This window comes from Chiloscyllium plagiosum, chromosome 14 (genome assembly GCF_004010195.1).
Source record: "Chiloscyllium plagiosum isolate BGI_BamShark_2017 chromosome 14, ASM401019v2, whole genome shotgun sequence".
NCBI lineage: Eukaryota > Metazoa > Chordata > Chondrichthyes > Orectolobiformes > Hemiscylliidae > Chiloscyllium > Chiloscyllium plagiosum.
Window position 1 is genome coordinate 36019106 of NC_057723.1, and position 19772 is coordinate 36038877.

Below are 19772 nucleotides of genomic sequence, written 5' to 3' on the forward strand. Positions count from 1 at the left end.
CGGCCTATCACCCTCACCTTGACCTCCTTCCACCTATCACATTTCCAACGCCCCTCCCCCAAGTCCCTCCTCCCTACCTTTTATCTTAGCCTGCTGGACACACTTTCCTCATTCCTGAAGAAGGGCTCATGCCCGAAACATCGATTCTCCTGCTCCTTGGATGCTGCCTGACCTGCTGCGCTTTTCCAGCAACACATTTTCACCTTTAAATAATAGTCCATTTTGCTGGTATTCCTACCAAAATGAATGACCTCACATTTAATTCTGAATGAGTAATTTACCTATGCCACTTGTCAACTATTCCCCATAGCCCAGCAAATCCTTCCTTTTCAGATAATCATTAAATTCCTTTTAAAAGCCTGAATTGGCTCTGTCTATATCACACAATGAGTCAGTGTGTTCCAGATCATAGCCACTTGCTGTGCCATTCTTCATGAGGCCATTGTTTCTTTTATCAGTTAGTGTAAATCTATGCTCTCTGGTTCTTAATCCTTCTACAAATAAGAACAGTATCTCCTAAATACTATGCCATGAGAAATAACGAGAAATTTTATGCTCCTAATATTTGAGGGCAGGTGGGCAACACGAACAGCAGCACAATAATTAACTCACCCACCCATCTCTGAGTTGTTCTCCATAATATGATGGATGCGAAAGACATTGGTCAGCCCACATATGCTTAGGCCATTTGAGGCCCTAAAACCATAAGATGTAGGAGCAGAAGTAGGCCATTCAGCCCATCAAATCTGCACTGTCATTGAGAGAATTGCTGATCTGACAATCCTTAACTCCATTTTCCTGCCTTTACTCCATCATCCTTCATTCATTTCATTATTAAAAATGTGTCTATCTCAGCCTTGAGTGTAGTTAACAACCCAGTATCCAAAGCCCTCTGTAGTAAAGAACTGCACAAATTCACTACTTTCGAAGAGAAGAAATGCCTCCTCTGTCAATATAAGATTGAACCCTTATTCTAGCCCTAGAATGAACATCTTCACATCTACCCCATCAAGAATGTTATATGTTTCAATTTGGCTGCTTCTCATTATTTAAATTCAAAGGAATAATAGACACACCCTACCCAATTTCTCCTCATATGACAATCCCTGTATACCTGGGATCCACTGAATGAGCCTTCGCTGGACTGCTTCCAATGTCAAAACACTTTTCCTTAGATTATGGGACCAAAGCTGTGTTCAGTATTCCAGCTACAGTCTGACTAGTGTCTTGTATTTTTAGCAAGATCTACTTATTCTTATATTCTGTTCCTTTTGAAATAAAGGCCAACTTTCAATCTGACTTCCCTGTTACTTGCTGAACCTGTAACCTTGTGGTTTATGCAAGATGATTCCTAAATCCTTCTGTCTCGTGGCTTTCTGCAGTCCTTTACCATTTGAGTAATACTGGTTACTTTACCTTTTGCACCAAAGTGCATAGCCTCACATTTTACCACGTTGTATTCCGTCTCCCATATTTTTTGCTGAGTCACTTCACTTGACTGTATCCCTCTGCAGACTCCTTGAGTTATCCATAGCACTTGACTTCCGATCTATTACTGTGTAATCCTGACTAAATACGTTCACTTCTTTTTAATTCAAATCATTAATATATATCGTAAATAATGTGACCCCAGCACTGGTCCCTGTGGACTCCACTAGTTCCAGGTTACCATTCTGAAAATGCCCTCCTTGTCCAAACTTTCTGTCTTCTAATGATTAGCCAATCCTCTATCCATACTCATATACTACCTTCAACCCCGTGAACTCTTATTAAGTAGCCTAATATGAGATATTGTATCAAACGCCTTCTGGAAATCAATATATATTACATCCTCAGCTTCCACTTTATCTGTCCACTTGTTATCTCCTCAAAGAATTTGAATCAGTATCCCCTTCATGAAGCCACACTGACTCTCGTTGATCATATATATTTCTGAATGTTCCATTATTACCTCCTAATATTTTCCCAACAGACATTAACCTAACCAGCCCACAGTAACCTGTATTTTTGTCTCCTTCACTTTTTTGAATAAGGTGTTACATTGGTATTATCTAATCCTCTGGCACTTTTTCAGAATCTAAGGATGCTTGAAAGATCAATAGAAGTGTATCCCCTTTCTCTGGTTACTTCTTTTGACATGTTTGCATGCATCCCATCAGGTCAAGAAGACTCATTGGTCTTTAGCCCCTAGTACATTTTTCTAGTGATAGTTATTGTTTTTATTTCCTCCCCCATTTCTGCTCCTTAATCTTTTAGTATTTTTGAATGCCATTCGGATCTTCTACTGATGCAAAATATTTATTCAACTCCTCTGCCAGTTCCTGTTTCTCCATTATTATTTCCCCAGTCTCATTCTCTAATGGGCCAATGATCACTTAAGCCTCTGTCTTCATAGAATCCTAACAGCAAGGAAGCAGGCCATTTGGCCCAGCAAATCCACAACGAGTCTCCGAAGTGCATACCAACCAGACCAACTTTATCCCTGTAACCATACATTTCCCATGGCTAACCCATCTGGTCTGTACCTCCCTGGACACTATGGGGACTTTAGCTCGGCCAATCCATCTAAACTGCACATCCTTGGACTGCAGGTGGAAACCAGGACACTCAGAGAAAACCCACACAGGCACGGGGAGAACATGCAAACTCCACACTGACAGTCGCCCAAGGGTGGAATTGAACTCAGTTCCCTGGTGTTGTGAGGCAGCAGTGCTAAATTCAGAGCCACTGTGCTACCTTCCTTTTTATATATTTAAAGATGCTTTGGCTGTCCATCTGATATTACTTCCAAGTGTTCCCTTAATGTTAATTTTCTCCCTTTTCTTTGATCATCTTTTGTTGCCTTTTCAACTATCCAAATCATCTGGCGTACCACTAATCTTTGCCACTCTGCATGTTTTTTCTTTCAATTTGACGCTGTCCTTAACTCCTTGGTTAACTGTCATGATCCCATTCCTAACTTGGAGGTGCCGCTGTTGGACTGGGATGGACAAAGTTAAAAATCACACAACACCAGACTATGGTCCAACAAATTTATTTGGAAGTACTAACTTTCGGAGCACCTCTCCTTCATCAGGTGGTGGTCCACAACCATCTGATGAAGGAGCAGTGCTCCGAAAGCTAGTGCTTCCAAATAGACCTGGTGTTGTGTGATTTTTAACTTTATCTGATTCCTAGAATCCTTCTTCCTCACTGAAATATGTCTTTGCTGCAAGCCATATTTTTTCAAATATTTGCCATTGTTAATCATGAATGTTTGATACTAAACTCCTTTTTAAATCCACTCCAGCTAGCATTGCCCTATTTCTTTCTAATTACCCTCATTTAAATTTAGTACAGTTGTTTCTAATCCACCTTCTCCCTCTCAAACTGAATGCTAAATTCTATCTTGATATGGTCATAATTTTCTAGGGGATGTTTTACTCAGAGATAATTAATCAAACTTGCCTTATTGCATGTTACCAGATCCAATATAGCCTGATCCTTGGTTGGATCTACAGCATATTGTTCTGGGAAACCATCAGGAATACACTCAATGTGTATTCCTTGTGCCTCCCTCTGCCAATTTGACTTTCCCAATCTACGTAAAGATTAAAGTCACCTGTGATTAATCAACAGACTTTTTTTACATGCCTTCATTATATCCTCATAATGGTATCCTACTTGAAAAGTGTGGTGCTGGAAAGGCACAGCAGGTCAGGCAGCATCCGAAGAGCAGGAGAATCAATGTTTTGGGCATAAGCCCTTCATCAGGGCTACTCTTCTACTGTTCAGCTATTTTAGAGTCCTATTGACTACTCCTTTCAGTGAATTTTTCCCCTGGTTAGTTTTTACCTCCACTCAAATGTATTCTACATCTTCCACCTCAAAATCATTTCTTGCTATCAACCTTATTCCAACACTTACTAACAAAGCTATCCCCCCCACATTCTTACCTCCTTGCCTGTGTTTTCCAAAAGTCAAATGCCCTGAATATTTAGTTCCCAGCTTTGATTTCTTTACAGCAATGTCTCCATAATGGCTATACTCCTGAGATTTGGCATTGTAGGGATTAATCAGCCACTAGGCAGTCAGTTTGATCACCAGTTCTTATGAATAAGATTCCCTGTCTCACAGACCATTCACAACTAACCTTTCTATTCGGATGGCAAGCATTATCCCCATATGTCTGAAAATTTGAACATAATATTTCAAGTCAATGTTCTTTTATTAGAATTTATTAAAGGCCATTGACGTGAAAATTAACTGTTTTTCTCTCTATAGATGCAGCATTTTCTTTTTCTATATCAGGTTTATAGCATGTGTAGTATTCCTTATTGTTTACTGCAAACATTTCATTTTAGATACCCTGAAATTCAACGTTCTCAGTCTTGCTTGTGAAAAACTTACACTCCATTTGTGACATTGAACAGGGTCTGTTATAGTCACTCTGTTAATCCAAAGGAAGTGTCAAGGTACAGTTACTAGAGTTGATTGTGGCAATTATGATTCTTCTAACTACCTCCTATCCTTCCCCATCATGTCCTGATGATGATAAAAATATCAATGACGGGTCAATTAAAAGTAGGGACCTTATAACAAAGAATTTCTATAAACATGATTAAATATTATGATCATTTTGATTCACTATTTTGAAGTGCTTCATCATTTAATCTCTAATGATTAGGAGACACTGTAAAACTACACCCAACACCTTTATCTCTTATTCCTTAACTCGCAATTGAGTTCATAATAGTTTCAAGTAATTGTACTTGCTTTTCTGTGTATAGTTCATTAGCCTATGAATATTTGCTTGCTAACAATTATGTGGAACTAAATATCATGGCAACCAATTGCTGTGCTAAAACAGAAAGTGTCACTTGTAGTTATCCAGCATTGCCCAGCATCTGGCTTTTAACTATCTACTAGAAGGAAACACTTAGATGCCAGGCAACAGATAACATAGAAATTGAGAGGTAAGCAGCTATGAGGTTAAATGATGGCTGTAGGTTAGTACAATATTCATGTTCTCATTTCTCCTTTGGTCATACAGCACACGTAATTTGTTATCCAAATTTGAAAACAAATCTTTACTGAATTGTATCACTATTAACAGTTAACAATCTGCATAGACAGATAACGTATATAAAAATTTGAACTTCCAGTTAATAGTTGAAAAGAGGACAAGATTTCAAAAGAGCAAAAGCTCTATTGAATAAACACTATCTTTATGAACAACTTATGCTTTAAAGCACAAAATGGAATATTCCTCCTCATTTTTAGCAAAATTGAAAAACCACCTTTTATAGTTGTAAGCTACACTGACCAGTAGATGGTGAAGAATGTTTTCTAAGATTACAAAGGGATCTTGATCAATTGGGTCAATTGGCTGAAAAATGTCAGATAAAGTTGAACCTAATAAATGTGAGGTATTACATTTTGGTACAACAAACAAGGTAGGGCTTATACAATTAATTCTAAGGCCTTGGGTAGTGTTGTAGAACAGAGGAACTTAGGGGGTGCAGGTACATAATTCTCTGAAGTTTGTGTCACATATAGACAGGGTGGTTAAAAAGGCATTTGTCACGTTCATCTTCATTGCTCAGTCCTTTAATGATAGGAATTGGGAAGTCGTATTGAGGTTGTACAGTACATTGGTGAGACTTGTTCTAGAATACTGTGTCCAGTTCTGTTGCCCAGTTATAGGAAGGATATTATTAAGTTGGAGAGGGTTCTGAAGAGATTTACCAGGATGTTGCCAGATGTGGAAGGTTTGAGTCATAAAGAAATGTTGGATTGGCTGGAACTTTTTCATTGTAGCGTAAGAGGTTGAGAGGCGACCTGATAGAAGTTTATAAAATAATGACAGGTTGAGATAGATTTAATGGTAGTTGTCTTTTCTCTCGGATGAGGGATTTCAAGACTAGGGTGCACATTTTTAAGGTGAAAGGAGAGAGATTTTAAAAAGTCATGAGGGGCAATTTTTTTACACAGAGGTGATTCATGTGTGGAATGAACTTCCTGAGGAAGTGATGGATGTGGGTACAATTACAATGTTTAAATGACATTTGGATAAGTACATGAATAGGGAAGGTTTGGAGGGATATGGGCCAGGAGCAGGCAGGTAGGACTAGTTCAGTTTGGGATTATGTTCAACATGGACTGGTTGGGCCAAAGGGTCTATTTCCGTGCTCTATGACTCTGTGACATTTAGTTCTCCCAGAATCAGTCCAAAATAATTCTTAACTCCCAATGCTTCACTTCTCTAACCACAGAACTGCCTTTCACAACGCAAGTATTACTGTAAATCCTGCCGCTAGTGCAAGCTATGTGGATCGTCCAGTGTGGATTTAACTTCACATAAATTTGGTCTTTTCAATCTAAGCATAATCTTCCACCCACATTCTGACACTGTGTGGCCTCTTTTTCTTTTCTCACTCTCAGAAGCTGGCAGACCAATCCCACAGTCTGAGATAACGTGTGAAATTTTAGGAAAGCATTTAATCTATTACAGTGACTTCATCTATGCCTTTTCCATTTTAAAGCCCCAAAGGAACATGAATCATATGAACCTTGTATGAGGTTAGAGATGTGGATTCCTTGAGTACCCAAACATCTGTTTAGATGTTCTTTACTGGACAATGACAAGATGAGAATGACCACTGAACTTTGAATAGTAGTACCAGGGTCTTCAGATATAGAAGGCCAGGTAAAGTGTGTGGCCTCATTGTGAACGACAAGGGAGTGTCTGCCATTCTGACTTTATTCTGTGAGCAGTATGGCACTGTCGGTGACAACACTGAATTGCCAATGCTTGTCCAAGTGCACAGTGACGTTTTTAAAAATTGAAACAGGTGCAAGGGATTTCAGTCTTTCAATGGATATCCAGTGACTTGCACATGTTCTAGGATTGGTGTGTGATGTGGGTGGAGAAGCAGAGGTCATTCATGAAATTTGTTTAGTAATGTACTGCAAGAAGTTTCACAGAGCCTTGCAGCAAGAATTCTTCCAAACAAACTCGATTTAATTTACCCTTAGCCAAAAACAATGATCAGCTCCAAATGTCAGAATTTCCCAGTCCCATTGGTTGCACACAAGTTTGCTTCATTGGAGGAACCCATTAACCTCAGCAATAGAAAAGGATTATGCTCCAAGATTATATCAATTATATATGATGAACAACATTGAATCATGCACACAATAAGATTTGGGGAGTGGATGGTACGTGTCTCCAGTGTTGTCTGACCACCTTTTTCTCCCTGCAATTTTTTAATGATCCTTGAAGTAACATAAGTAAAGTCATGTTTAAAATGAAAAGTTTTGTTCCTTCTGTTGAATATATCATTGGTCCAAAGGCAAGTCCACAGCTACAGATGTAAACTGGGAGGTTGCAATGAGTAGGCAATATAAGCGAAATAAACAGGAAAATGTTTCCATAATACATATTTTCAAAACTTTTCTTATTTGTTGCAATTACTCTTTAAATGTCCTGCATTTTGGTATTATTATCTGACGGAATTGTGCCTTTCATGTAGGTGGCTGCTTGGCATTGGCTGGCAAACAGATAACCAATTCTGATATCAGGATGCCATCAACTAAGATTGAGCCTCCTTTATTTGGGTAAGAGTTTCATTCCACCAATGTCATCTTCAGTAGAAACTTCTGAGTGTAATTGCTGTCTTTATTTGGTCTGAAAAAAGGTCTGTGGTCTTGGTCTGTGACTCCAAACCTACAGGAGTGTGGTAAACTCTTAAATGCCTTCTTAAAGGTGGGCGGCACGGTGGCACAATGGTTAGCACTGCTGCCTCACAGCGCCAGAGACCCGGGTTCAATTCCCGCCTCAGGCGACTGACTGTGTGGAGTTTGCACGTTGTCTGCGTGGGTTTCCTCCGGGTGCTCCGGTTTCCTCCCACAGTCCAAAAATGTGCAGGGTCAGGTGAATTGGCCATACTAAATTGCCCGTAGTGTTAGGTAAGGGGTAAATGTAGGGGTATGGGTTGGTTTCGCTTCAGCGGGTCGGTGTGGACTTGTTGGGCCGAAGGGCCTGTTTCCACACTGTAATCTAATCTAATCTAATCTTAAATGGTTGAGCAAACTATTTGGTTCTATCAAAACACTGCAATGTTGAAGAAGAGTCATGAAACTGGACAAGCAATCTGGCATCGGCTTAGGTATTGGAAACAACAATGGCAAGCCCAGTCCTATTAATTCTGTAAAACCTACCTGACTAATATCTGACAGCTTGTGCCAAAAGTGGGACAGCTGTCTTGCAGACTAGTCAAACAACAACTAGGCATTTAGTATAGTAAACTGTGAAGGTCTGTACAATTATGGCTCCCTTGAAAATAACATCACGATGATCTGTTAATTTCTTGATGACCAGTATGGTGCAGAATGGTGCTTCAAGAGACCACTTCCTGTCATCAAAGGCGCCAAGCAAGACTGCATAATGGCTGACTTCTGTTTGTCATCCATTCTTTAGTTATGTTTTCGTGTACAGTTAAAGATCTCAACATAGGGATGCACACTCAGTTCAGACCAATGGAAATTGATTCAAAATGTAGAGGCTTATGATTGTACAAAACATTTATAAAGTTAATTTTTGTGCGCCTTTGACTGTGCTTTTAGCATACACTCCAAAGGGCATATAACTGTTGGTTGATTGATTTACCAAAGCCTTCAGATGTTTTGACCTTATGATAAATTTGAAAAAGACATAGGACAGAACTTTTTGCTTGCTTCAGCAGCTTGAACAATGGCAAGAAATTTGAGAATATGTAATGAAAATGGAAAAATTAGAGTTCTGTATCTAACTAATGTGCGACAGCTACCTTATTTCCATGCACTTGCATTTTATTAATGCTAATCTCGGCTCATTTCTTTGCAGCGTCCAATTCTCCTGAGAAACCTGACCACAACAATTGTCAACGTGGTTTCCTGATGAAAGCAGTTTGCCACTTGCTTCTCTAGACCTTCTGACACAACAATGTCCCTACATGTGCCATGGACATCATTCTCTTCCACCCTTCCTTCATGTAAGTGAGCATTGCTAACATCACTGCTCTCAGACTAACTTTCACATCACTTAAGAACTTCACTTTGAGTGCAGGGACACTTTATGACATGCACTCTTCTGCTACATTGCTTTACCTGCAGAGTCACACATATCTACACTGGATACACCTTCTGGTTTTCAGTTTATTTTCTTAGCATTACTTAGGGACTGCCAGCCTCTCTGGCTTGCATTGCTTTTTAGTGCACATGGAGAAACAGGTAGTTTGTCATGGCGAGAAGAACTGAACAGTCAAGAAAATGGAAATAAAGCTAGAAATTAATGTTGTAATGAAGAGTCGTCAGACTTGAAACGTTAACTCTGCTTTCTTCCCACAGACCTACTGAGTTTCTCCAGTAATTTCTGGTCTTTTGAGATTTCCAGCATCTGCAGTTCTTTGTTTTATTTATATAAGGAAGTGGACATGTTGTCATATGACGCTATGCTACGTAAATGACATGCTTGCAGCATTTGTTGCATTTTATGTGGCCACACCCTGCATGTTATTCAACCATTTTGTAATGTCCGAAAGTCAATGGGGATCATTCCTTAGAGAGCTCAGGAGATCTACAGTCAGTCAGCAGCTCCCATCACTGTCAGTCAAGGGGCTCATCCAATTCCAGCCCAAGGGGTGGGTTAATTTTTCCTGCAGTGAGATGAGCAGAAGGATTTAGTATCATGGACAAGGATGGAGAAACAGTTAGTAATGATGCATGAGCAAGACAGAAAGACAATTCCCAAAGAGTGAATGAGAAGCGCAAAAGGCAGCAAAAGCTAGAGTTTGGGAGGATGAGGAAGGCGAGAGCCGGTGAGTAGAAGTGATGCATGGAGGCAATGACGGAGTGGTACTACCACTAGAATATTAATCCAAAGACCATCATGGCAGATTGGGAATTTGAATTCAATAAGAAAAAATTTGAAGCTGAGAATTTAATGGTGACCTTGAAACCCATAGCTGATTGTTGGGAAAATTCCATCTGGTTCACTAAAGTCTTTAAGAGAAGGAAACTGCTATTCTTCCCTACTCTGGCCTACATGTGCCTCTGGACACACAGCAATGTTGGTGACACATAACTGCCCTCGGGACAATTAGGGATGGGCGATAAATGCTGGCCTAGCCAGCATAACCCCATCCCATAAAAGAATAAAACATTTTGTATGAACCTTGGTGAGATGTGTGTGCAGTGGCAGAGTTTGAGTGAGTGGTGGTCCTGTGAGTACAAGATAGCAGAGAACAGATTGTGGGACTTATCCTTGCAATGTGCAGAAGATGATTAATTTATTCTCTGTATTGCTGTGCATTGCCTTTTACCTGCGACACTGCAATGAGGTAGGCCACTATCTTGGTTTGGGCTAACTGAGTCTGGTGGTATGGCCTCCTTTGCCAGTCAGGAGAAAAAAACATGGCCCTCCTTTCCATAATTCCATCCACCAGCACCTTCAGGTCCCTGTCAGAGAATAGCGAAGTTAACTTGCCTTTCTGGGGTGTTTTGTTTGGGATAATGATGCAGGACTACAATCTGAAGATCAATTCCTGAGGTTTAAATATTGTGCCAATGGGGTTAATGTCACCAAGACCCAGCAGCAGGGAGCACTTCCATCTCTCCTGCTTTGCAATTCCATGAGTCCGGCATCAGAGGTGCCAATTGCATAATTTATGAACAGAAATTTACAAAAGAAAAGTCAACATGGGTCATAAGGACCAGCTGCCCTAGTTCTCACTGAAACTTCAGCGCATATATTTTGTGCCAACTTGCCCATGGCCATACACTCCAATGCCCATTTGTCATCATTAACAATATAATCCTTAACTTGATTCAGAAATTTTCCAGTTTTGAATGTATCATTTCCAAGATCCTGCATTGAATAGTGAAATTACACATTGTCTGGGAAAACAAGCTTATCATTTAGCAGGCTCATCCACAGTTTTTTTCACAGAATATAAATCTGTGTCAATAAAAATCAAAACCTAACAGCCAGTTTCTCATATCATTTCACCATAGTTTTGTGGCATGGACAACTGGTGGCATTACACAAAGCAACAAGATATAGTCCACCTTTGTACTTAACATTTGTTGCAAACATTGACCGGCAAAACAAAACCATTAACATCAGTGTTTTTGTAAGATACAGCATTACCTAGAATTAAATGCATGCTAATCAAAACTCAGTTTCACTGTGTTGACCACGCGGTTCATATGGAGCATTCCTGCAAATCAAAAAGGGCATTCTATCGCTAGCTGAGCAAGAAGAATAACCAATAATTTAAATGGACAGAGATTGCAGAATTCTGAGTCACAAAGGGATCCAGGTCTCCTGGTAAATTAATAATAAAAGGTTAGTACACAGGTACAGCAATTGATTAGGAAGACAAGAAGAATGAGTTGTAAAAGTAGAACTGTTTTGTTGTAGTTGTGTAGAGCATTGGTGAGACTACATCTCAGTTACAGATATGGTCATCATACTTAAAAATGGACATACTTGCATTAGTCACAGCTCAGAGAAGGTTCACCCAACTGATTTCTGAGATGAAAGACAATATCGTGAGGAAATGTTAGACACATTACGTCTGCATCCATAGCAGTTTAGAAAATGAGAGGTGATCTTTTGAAACAAAAGAGCCTAAGAAGGCTTGACAAGCAGATGTTGAAACATACGGAAAAGACTGGAACTAAGGGACACATGCTAAAAATAAGGGGTATCCCCTTTAAGATGGAAATTAAAGTAATTTTTGTTCTCTCAAAGTGTGAGTCTGTAGCATGCTTTTTGCCAGGGAGTGGTGGAATTGTACAATTGATTAGTTGAATAGTTTTAAGGCAGAGATAAATTCATGACTAACGAGAGAATAAAAAGAAAATTGAATTGAAGCCACAATCATATGAGCCATGATATTATTGAGTGCTGAAAGTCCAAGTCCTACCCCTAGTTTGTATGATCTGGATTAAATTCCATTTGCCACTTTCCTGCCACTTGACTAGTGTATAATGAGTAGTAGTCTATATTTCTCCCCTCACCGTCAATCACAAGGCCAATTTTCTTTATCATGCAAACTTTTAATTTTCCCTCTATGTTTATTAAGTCTGAAGCAGTGATATATACCACAAAAAGCAAGAGACCGAGTGCTGAACCCTATGGTCCCTGCCACTCAGCCAATTTTGGATCCAGCTTACCACTTTCCATTGGACACTCTAGGGTTTTACTTGCCTGGCTGCTTTGCCATGTTGGACATCATCAAAAATCTTGCTAAAATCCTTAAGAAATTCAATGCAGACAATCAGACACAATCTACCATTGTATATCTATGCAGATTTTTTGTGATTAATCTATACCCTTCTGAATGATTTGTACAGTTCCTCAGAACCCATTATTGAGATTCAGCTGGTTGACTTTAAATTACTCAGTCCATCCTTTTCTCCCCTTTTCAAACACAGATTTGCTAATCCCAATTCTCCAGCAATGCATCTATAGCCAGAAGGAAACAAAATACAAAGATTACAGCCTGGACTATTTCTTCTCTTGTTCCTCTTGGTAGCCAGGGAGGTAAACTACCTGGACTTGGTAATTTATCTACTTTCAAAGATGATAAACTCCCGTTATATTTCTTCTCATTATGTTTATTGTATTCAATATTGCACACTCCTCCTTTCTATCAACAATGTGCATCATCTACCTATTTTGTTAATACAGTTGGAAAATATTCATTGAGGACCATGCCCACGCTTTTGCTTTACTTCAAAAGGTTACTTCTTGGCCTCTATTATGTCCCATCTTTTCATGAGTTATCCTTACAACTTTGCTTTCCTAATTCATTTATTAAAGTTAGCCCTGTACTTTCTATATTCCTTTCTTCACTATTGATACCTCAATATCAGACCCAAATATCCTTTTTTGCTTAATCCATCCAACCTCCAATTTGAAATCTAGTGTGGTGGTGAGAGGAGCTTTTTCTTCTTTTGGGAACATATTTGTTCAGCATTATTTGTAGAATGCCTTGAATTGCGTCCTTTAGACCTCATCTATACTTGTCCTCTTCCATTACTGCATTAAAACTGAATTATAATTGCTGAGATAAAAATGCTATTCCATTGATAACCCTCCCAACAGTCCAACCTTGTACCCTAAGCTAAACCCAAAACTGCCCCTTCACTTGTTGAGCTTGCTATTTACTGGCTAAAAAGGCTCTCTTAAGTATTTTAAGAATTCTGCACCTGCCATATCTTTTACATTAGTTTAATCCCATTTAATATCAAAGTGATCGAGCAAGCCTACTGTTAATGCTCTATTGTTTCTGCATTTCTCAACAAATTTGCTTACATATTTCCTTTTTAACTCCCTGTGTCTGTTTGTGACTCTATCCTATACTCGTAGCAATGTGATTGCTCTGTTTTTGTTTTCAACTCAATCATCTCATTAGATGTTCTTTCCAGCATAATAGCCCTCCTCATAGCTGTAACTGTTTTTTTGGTCAATGCTGTGACACCCCTTGCTTTTTTATATATTCACTTGTGGGATGTGAATATTGCTGCTGGCCAGCTTTTATTGCCTATCCCGAATTGCCTTTGAGAAGGTGACATTAAGCTGCCTCTTGAACTATTGCAGTCCATTTACTGCAGGTTGACTCACAGTACCCTGAGGGAGAGGATCCCAGGACTTTGACCTGGCAGTGGTGAAGGAGCATCGATATATTTCCAAATCAGGATGGTGAGTGGCTTGGAAGGAAACTCAAATGTGGTAGTGTTCTGACGCATCTGCTGTCCTTGTCCTTCTAGATGGAAGTGGTTATGGGTTTGGAAGGTGCTGTTTAAGGAATTTTGTTGAACTTTTAATGCTTTCCATTCCCTCTGAAAGTCCTGTAGTAAGAATTGTAAAATTGCCATGCCTGCCCTTCTTTGACCAACCGTATCGTACTGTATTCCAAATGTCCATCCTTGCCTTCAACCCATCTGCTTTGTTTAATAGATTTCTTGCTTTGATACTTATTCCATTAATCATTCAATGACTCCTTTTTTGTCTATTTTCTAGCTTATTTTTCCTCTGCCTTCCATATTTATAGACCCTTCGGTCCAACTTGTCCAAGCCGACCAGATATCCCAAACTAATCTAGTCCCACCCTGCCAGCACTTGGCCCATATCTCTCCAAACCCTTCCTATTCATATACCCATTCAGATGCCTCTTAAATGTTACAATTGTACTAGCCTCCACCACTTCTGCTGATAGTTCATTCCATACACGCACAACCCCCTGTGTGAAAAAGTTACCCCTTAAGTCTCGTTCATTATCTTTCCCCTCTCACCCTAAACCTATGCCCTCTAGTTCTGGACCCCCCCCCACCCCAGGGAAAAGACCTGTCTATTTACCCTATCCATGCCCTTCATGATTTTATAAATCTCTATAAGGTCAGCCGTCAGCCTCAAGGAAACCAGCCCCAGCCTTTTCAATCACTCCCTGTAGCTCAAATCCTTCTTGGTTGGTAACGTTTTGCTTTCCATTTCATGCTTTGCACCTATCCCTTCTGAATGTAATTTCAAGTACCTATCCCCTTAACAAACGAGTTTAAACACTCCCAACATTACTAATAAATCTCCCCATGACAATATTTATTCCAATTTGTGCTGGTTCCTCCCACACCCAGGACATGAACCAGTGCCCCAGGAGTCTAAATGCCTTTTTTTTTTGCTCCATCTACGCACTGATCTGCACTTTTCTCCTATTTTTGTACTCATCCTGCTTTTTAATTTCTTTCCTATTTTTCTCATCTGTCTTTCTGTGTATGTTTATATACCATACTTACAATTATATAGTCAGTGATAACTGACATAAGCAGAAAAATGAAACTTCTCTACACTAGATGGTGCAATTGAACTGTTGAACCAACATAGCCTGAATTAATGGGATTCAACTGTTATAGATAAATCCACTAAGTAGTTTGCACTTAATAAGTTTTTTTAAGCATTACATCTTATTGTAATGTCTTACTATTTATTTAATTCCTTGAATAGTACATTGAATGTAGAAACTGTAAGAATTAGTACTTCAAGTCTACGAAAATGCTTCCTCCTCTGTGCTCCACATTCTTCAAACACCTCTTCATTTTGTGATATGACAATAAAGTTGAAGTGAAAATCTATAACTCATTTATTTAATTCATTTATCAATAGATTGTAAAATTAGAGAAGCTGTTAGATTCTAATAAACAACAAACAATTGACAAAGACTCTATCCTATTTCCTTTTTAGTTCCATTATATGGGGTTTATCCTTTCACCTCAAACAGTATGTAATTCTTACCTTTGTAATTATGCATAAAATTGAAGAACAAACAGATATATTTATGATAGACTTCTGTGTTTTTTTAAATACACTTGTGGAGCTGGCCAGGATTTTATTGCCTGTCCATAGATGCCCTTGAGAAGCTGTTGATGAGCTGCCTTCTTGAACTTCTGCAGTCCACATGCTGTAGATTGATCCACCATGTGCTAAAAAGGGAGTTCCAAGATTTCAACCTATCAACAGGGAAGGAATGGCAATATATTTCCAAGTCAAGATGGTGAGGGGCTTGGAGGGCAATTTGCAGGTGGTGTTCCCATGTAATGGCTGCCATCGTCCTTCTAGATGGAAGAGGTCGTGGACTTGGAAGATGCTGTCTGAGGATCTTTGCTGAATTTCAGCAGTGCACCTTGTAGATAGTACACACTGCTGCCACTGAGTGTCGGTGGTGGAAAGAGTGGATGCTTGTGGAGATGGTTCCAATCAAGCAGACCGCTTTGTCCTGGATATTCTCAAGCTTCTTGAATGTTGTTGGAGCTGAATGCATCAAGGCATGTGGGAGTATCCATCACTCTCCTGACTTGTGCCTTGGAGATGGTGGACAGGCTTTGGGGTGTTAGGAGGTGAGTTATTCGCCACAGTATCCCTAGCCTTTGACTTGCTCTTGTAGCTACTGTGTTTATGTGATGAATCCAGAGAGTTTCTGGTCAATGGTAACCCCGAGGATGTAATAGTGGGGAATTCAGTGATGATAACAACATTGAATGTCAAGGAGTGGTGATTAGATGGTCTCTTATTGAAGATGGTCATTGCCTGGTACTTTTGTGGCATGAATGTTACTTGCCACTTGTCAGCCCAAACCTGGATATTGTCCAGATTTTGTTGTATTCAAACGTGGACTGCTTCAGTATCAAAGGAATCGCGAATGGTGCTGAACATGGTGTAATCATGGGCAAACATCCCCATTTCAAACCTTATGAGGAAGTAAGCCAATTGATGAAGTGGCTAAACATGGTTGGGCCTAGGACACTACCTTGAGGAACGCCTGCAGAGATTTTCAGAAGCTGAAATAACTGACCTCCAACAACCACAACCATCTTCCTATGTGCCAGGTGCCTGACTCCAACCAGCAAAGAGTTTTCCCCCGATACCCATTCATTCCAGTGCTTGGCCCTTTTGCTAGAGCTCTTTGATGCTGCACTCAGTTGAATATGGCCTTGATGTCACAGGCCTTCATCTCACCTCCATGTCTGAACTAAGACTGTAATGAGGTCAGGAGCTGACTGGCACAGGCAATACACAAACTGGCATCAATGAGCAGGATATTGCTGAGCAGATGCTGCTTGGTAGCACTGTTGGTGGCACCTTCCATCGGTTGTTAAGTTTGAGGAGGATCTTACTAACGTGGTTAGAATGAAGACATTGAGCATGGACAGTTTTATGAGGCACATGGGTCATAAAGATTTCTGATGTATTTTGTTCTCGTTACAAAGTTTTCTATCATTCACAATTACAAACAGATATTTCAGGTTTTAAAGTGTTATACATGGGCTAGAAAATCAACTAATAGTCTGGTATTTATACTTTGTTTTTGACCTTTTTCAAGCTATGATGTATATATTATCAGGTTTTGCATTCCTATTAAAACAAAAGTAGAAGCATTACAAGTTGATGCTTTGCAGTTCTTTGACTCCCCACTCACCAGTATTTGTTCAAACTGTCATGTAGTAGATGTGTAAGGGCAGTATAATGTTTGACAACTTACAGTGACTGCATCAAAATCCACATAGATAATTTATTTTATTCCTAGTATTCAGCAGAAAGTGGGTGAAACACCATAAACAAATGCTGATAAGCAAGCAGACCAAGAATACTTCATATAAACCTGAAATAAACTCACATTGTTTAAGTACAACATATACATCACACATAATCATATCTTGAATGAAATTGTGAAGCTTGAAATTTGTAATCATTTTTAAAGAAATCTGAACATTTGGCAGACAGATCGCTTCAATATGAAGATGATAAGTAATGAAGATTATCTAATGATTGTCTTTTTAAAAATATAGAACGTTTACAACATTTAAGTGTCTGAAGACTATAGATATTGTTTAAAAACTGTCTCAACACATAACTAAATATCTTCTATATTTTACTTAATTATAATTATTTATGAGGTTTTGCATTTGTGAAGGAATAGATGTCTGAAACTTTGAAGAAAGCTCCTCTCCCGCCAACATTTTTATATTATATTGGATGATGGAATTGTGAATAAACAGATTTTGATCTCCTAGTAGTTATATTTCTGAGACTGTACCATTTCTAAAATGTTTTTCATATTTGCATTTCAGATAGAGTTTATTTAGCAATCACATATTCTATGGGAGGGATACTAAGCATAATCAAGATTTAATCCTATCTTGTTGTGGACCAAATTCTGATCCGTGCACCTATTGAGAACTGCTCATTTGGGAGCAGCAGACTTTTAAGCTTTCCTCAAGGGCTGTTTGTTTATTTCTATGACGCGCTGTCCACTTACATTTTGAATGATTTGTTTTTGTTGCATTACTGCTGCTGTATATGTTCATCACATAATTTAAAAACAGTTTAGTTGCTGATGAAATAAATATTTTCATTTTGTTAAAAAGTACACATGTATTTACAAAGAAGAACATTTTGAGACATTAACATGTGATTGAATTAGTCCTAGTTCAGGATTCTCTTAAGGTTAACATGCAGGTCAATTGACAATTAGGAAGGCAATTGCAATGTTAGCCTTCATTTCAAGAAGGTGAGAAAACAAGAGCAAGATATAATACTATGGATGTATAAGGCTCTGGTCAGACCACATTTTGAATATTGTGAGCTGTTTTAGGCCCTGTATCTAAGGAAAGATGTGCTGGTGTTGGAGAAGGTACAGAGGAGATTTACAAGAATGATCCCGAATAATGGAGGGCTTGTCCTATGAAGAGAAGTTGAGTACTTTGGGTCTGTTCTCAATGGAATTTAGAAGGATGAGGTGGGATCTGATTAAAGCTTGCAATATACTGAGAGGTCTGGATAGCATGGACATGGAGCAGATGTTTCCACTATTAGGAGAAGCTAGGACTCAGAGACACAGCCTCAGGGTGAAAGGACGACCCGTTAGAACAATGATGAGGAATTTCTTCAGCAAGAGAGTGGTGACTCATAGAGTCATAGAGATGTGCAGACCCTTCAGTCCAACTCGTCCATGCCGACCAGATATCTTAACCTCATCGTCACATTTGCCAGCACTAGGCCCATATCCCTCTAAACCCTTCCAATTCATATACCATCCAGATTCCTTTTAAATGCTGCAATGATACCAGTCTTTTCCACTTCTGCTGGCAGCTCATTTTATAAACGCACCACCCTCTGCGTGAAAACGTTATCCCTTAGGTCCCTTTTATATCTTTCTCCTCTCACCCTAAACCTATGCCCTCTAGTTCTGGACTCCCCCACAAGAGTTTGTCTATTTATCCTATCCATGCCCCTCATGATTTTATAAACCTCTATATGGTCACTCCTCAGTCTCTGATGCTCCAGGGAAAACAGCCCCAGCCTGTTCAGCCTCTCCCTATAGCTCAAATCCTCCAGCCCTAGCAACATCCTTGTAAATCTTTTCTGAACCCTTTCAAGTTTCACAACATCTTTCCAATAGGAAGGAGAGCAGAATTGCACACAATATTCCAAAAATGGCCTAACCAATGTCCTGTACAGACCAAAATGACCTCCCAACACCTATACTCAATACTCTGACCAATAAAGGAAAGCATACCAAACACCTTCTTCACTAACTACCCACCTGTGACTCTACTTTCAAGGAACTATGAACCTGCACTCCAAGGTCTCTGTTCAACAACACTCCCCAAGACCTTCCCATTAAGTGTATGGTTCCTGATAACATTTGCTTTCCCAAAATGCTTTACATCACATTTATCTAAATTAAATTCCATCTGCCATACTCAGCCCATTGGCCCATCTGCTCAAGATCCCATTGTACTCTGAGGTAATCTTCTTAGCTGTCCACTACACCTCCAATTTTGGTGTCATCTGCAAACTTACTAACTATACCTCCTATGTTCACATCCAAATCATTTATATACATGACGAAAAGTAGTGGAGCCAGCACTAATCCTTGTGGCACTCCACTGATCACAGGCCTCCAGTCTGAAAAGCAATCCTCCACCACCACCCTCTGTCTTCTACCTTTGAGCCAGTTCTCTTTCCAATGGCTAGTTCTCCCTCTATTCCATGAGATCTAACCTTGCTAACCAGTCTCCCATGGGGAACCTTGTCGAACGCCTTTTTGATGTACACATAGATCACGTCCACCACTCTGCCCTCATCAATCCTCTTTGTTACTTCTTCAAAAAAACTCAATCAAGTTCATGAGAGATGATTTCCCATGCACAAATCCATGCTAACTATCCCTAATCAGTCTTTCCAA

At 39.4% G+C, this 19772-nt stretch overlaps 1 long non-coding RNA gene across 1 annotated transcript in view; it reads left to right on the forward strand.

The window, feature by feature from the left end:
• LOC122556628 overlaps positions 1–12534 on the forward strand; it is a 28306-nt gene extending 15772 nt beyond the window's left edge. Inside the window, exons 2-4 of the long non-coding RNA XR_006313589.1 lie at positions 7515–7599; positions 8867–9014; positions 12463–12534. This is a non-coding gene — a long non-coding RNA (uncharacterized LOC122556628). The remainder of the gene's footprint in view (positions 1–7514; positions 7600–8866; positions 9015–12462) is intronic.
• The last annotated feature ends 7238 nt before the right edge of the window (positions 12535–19772 follow it).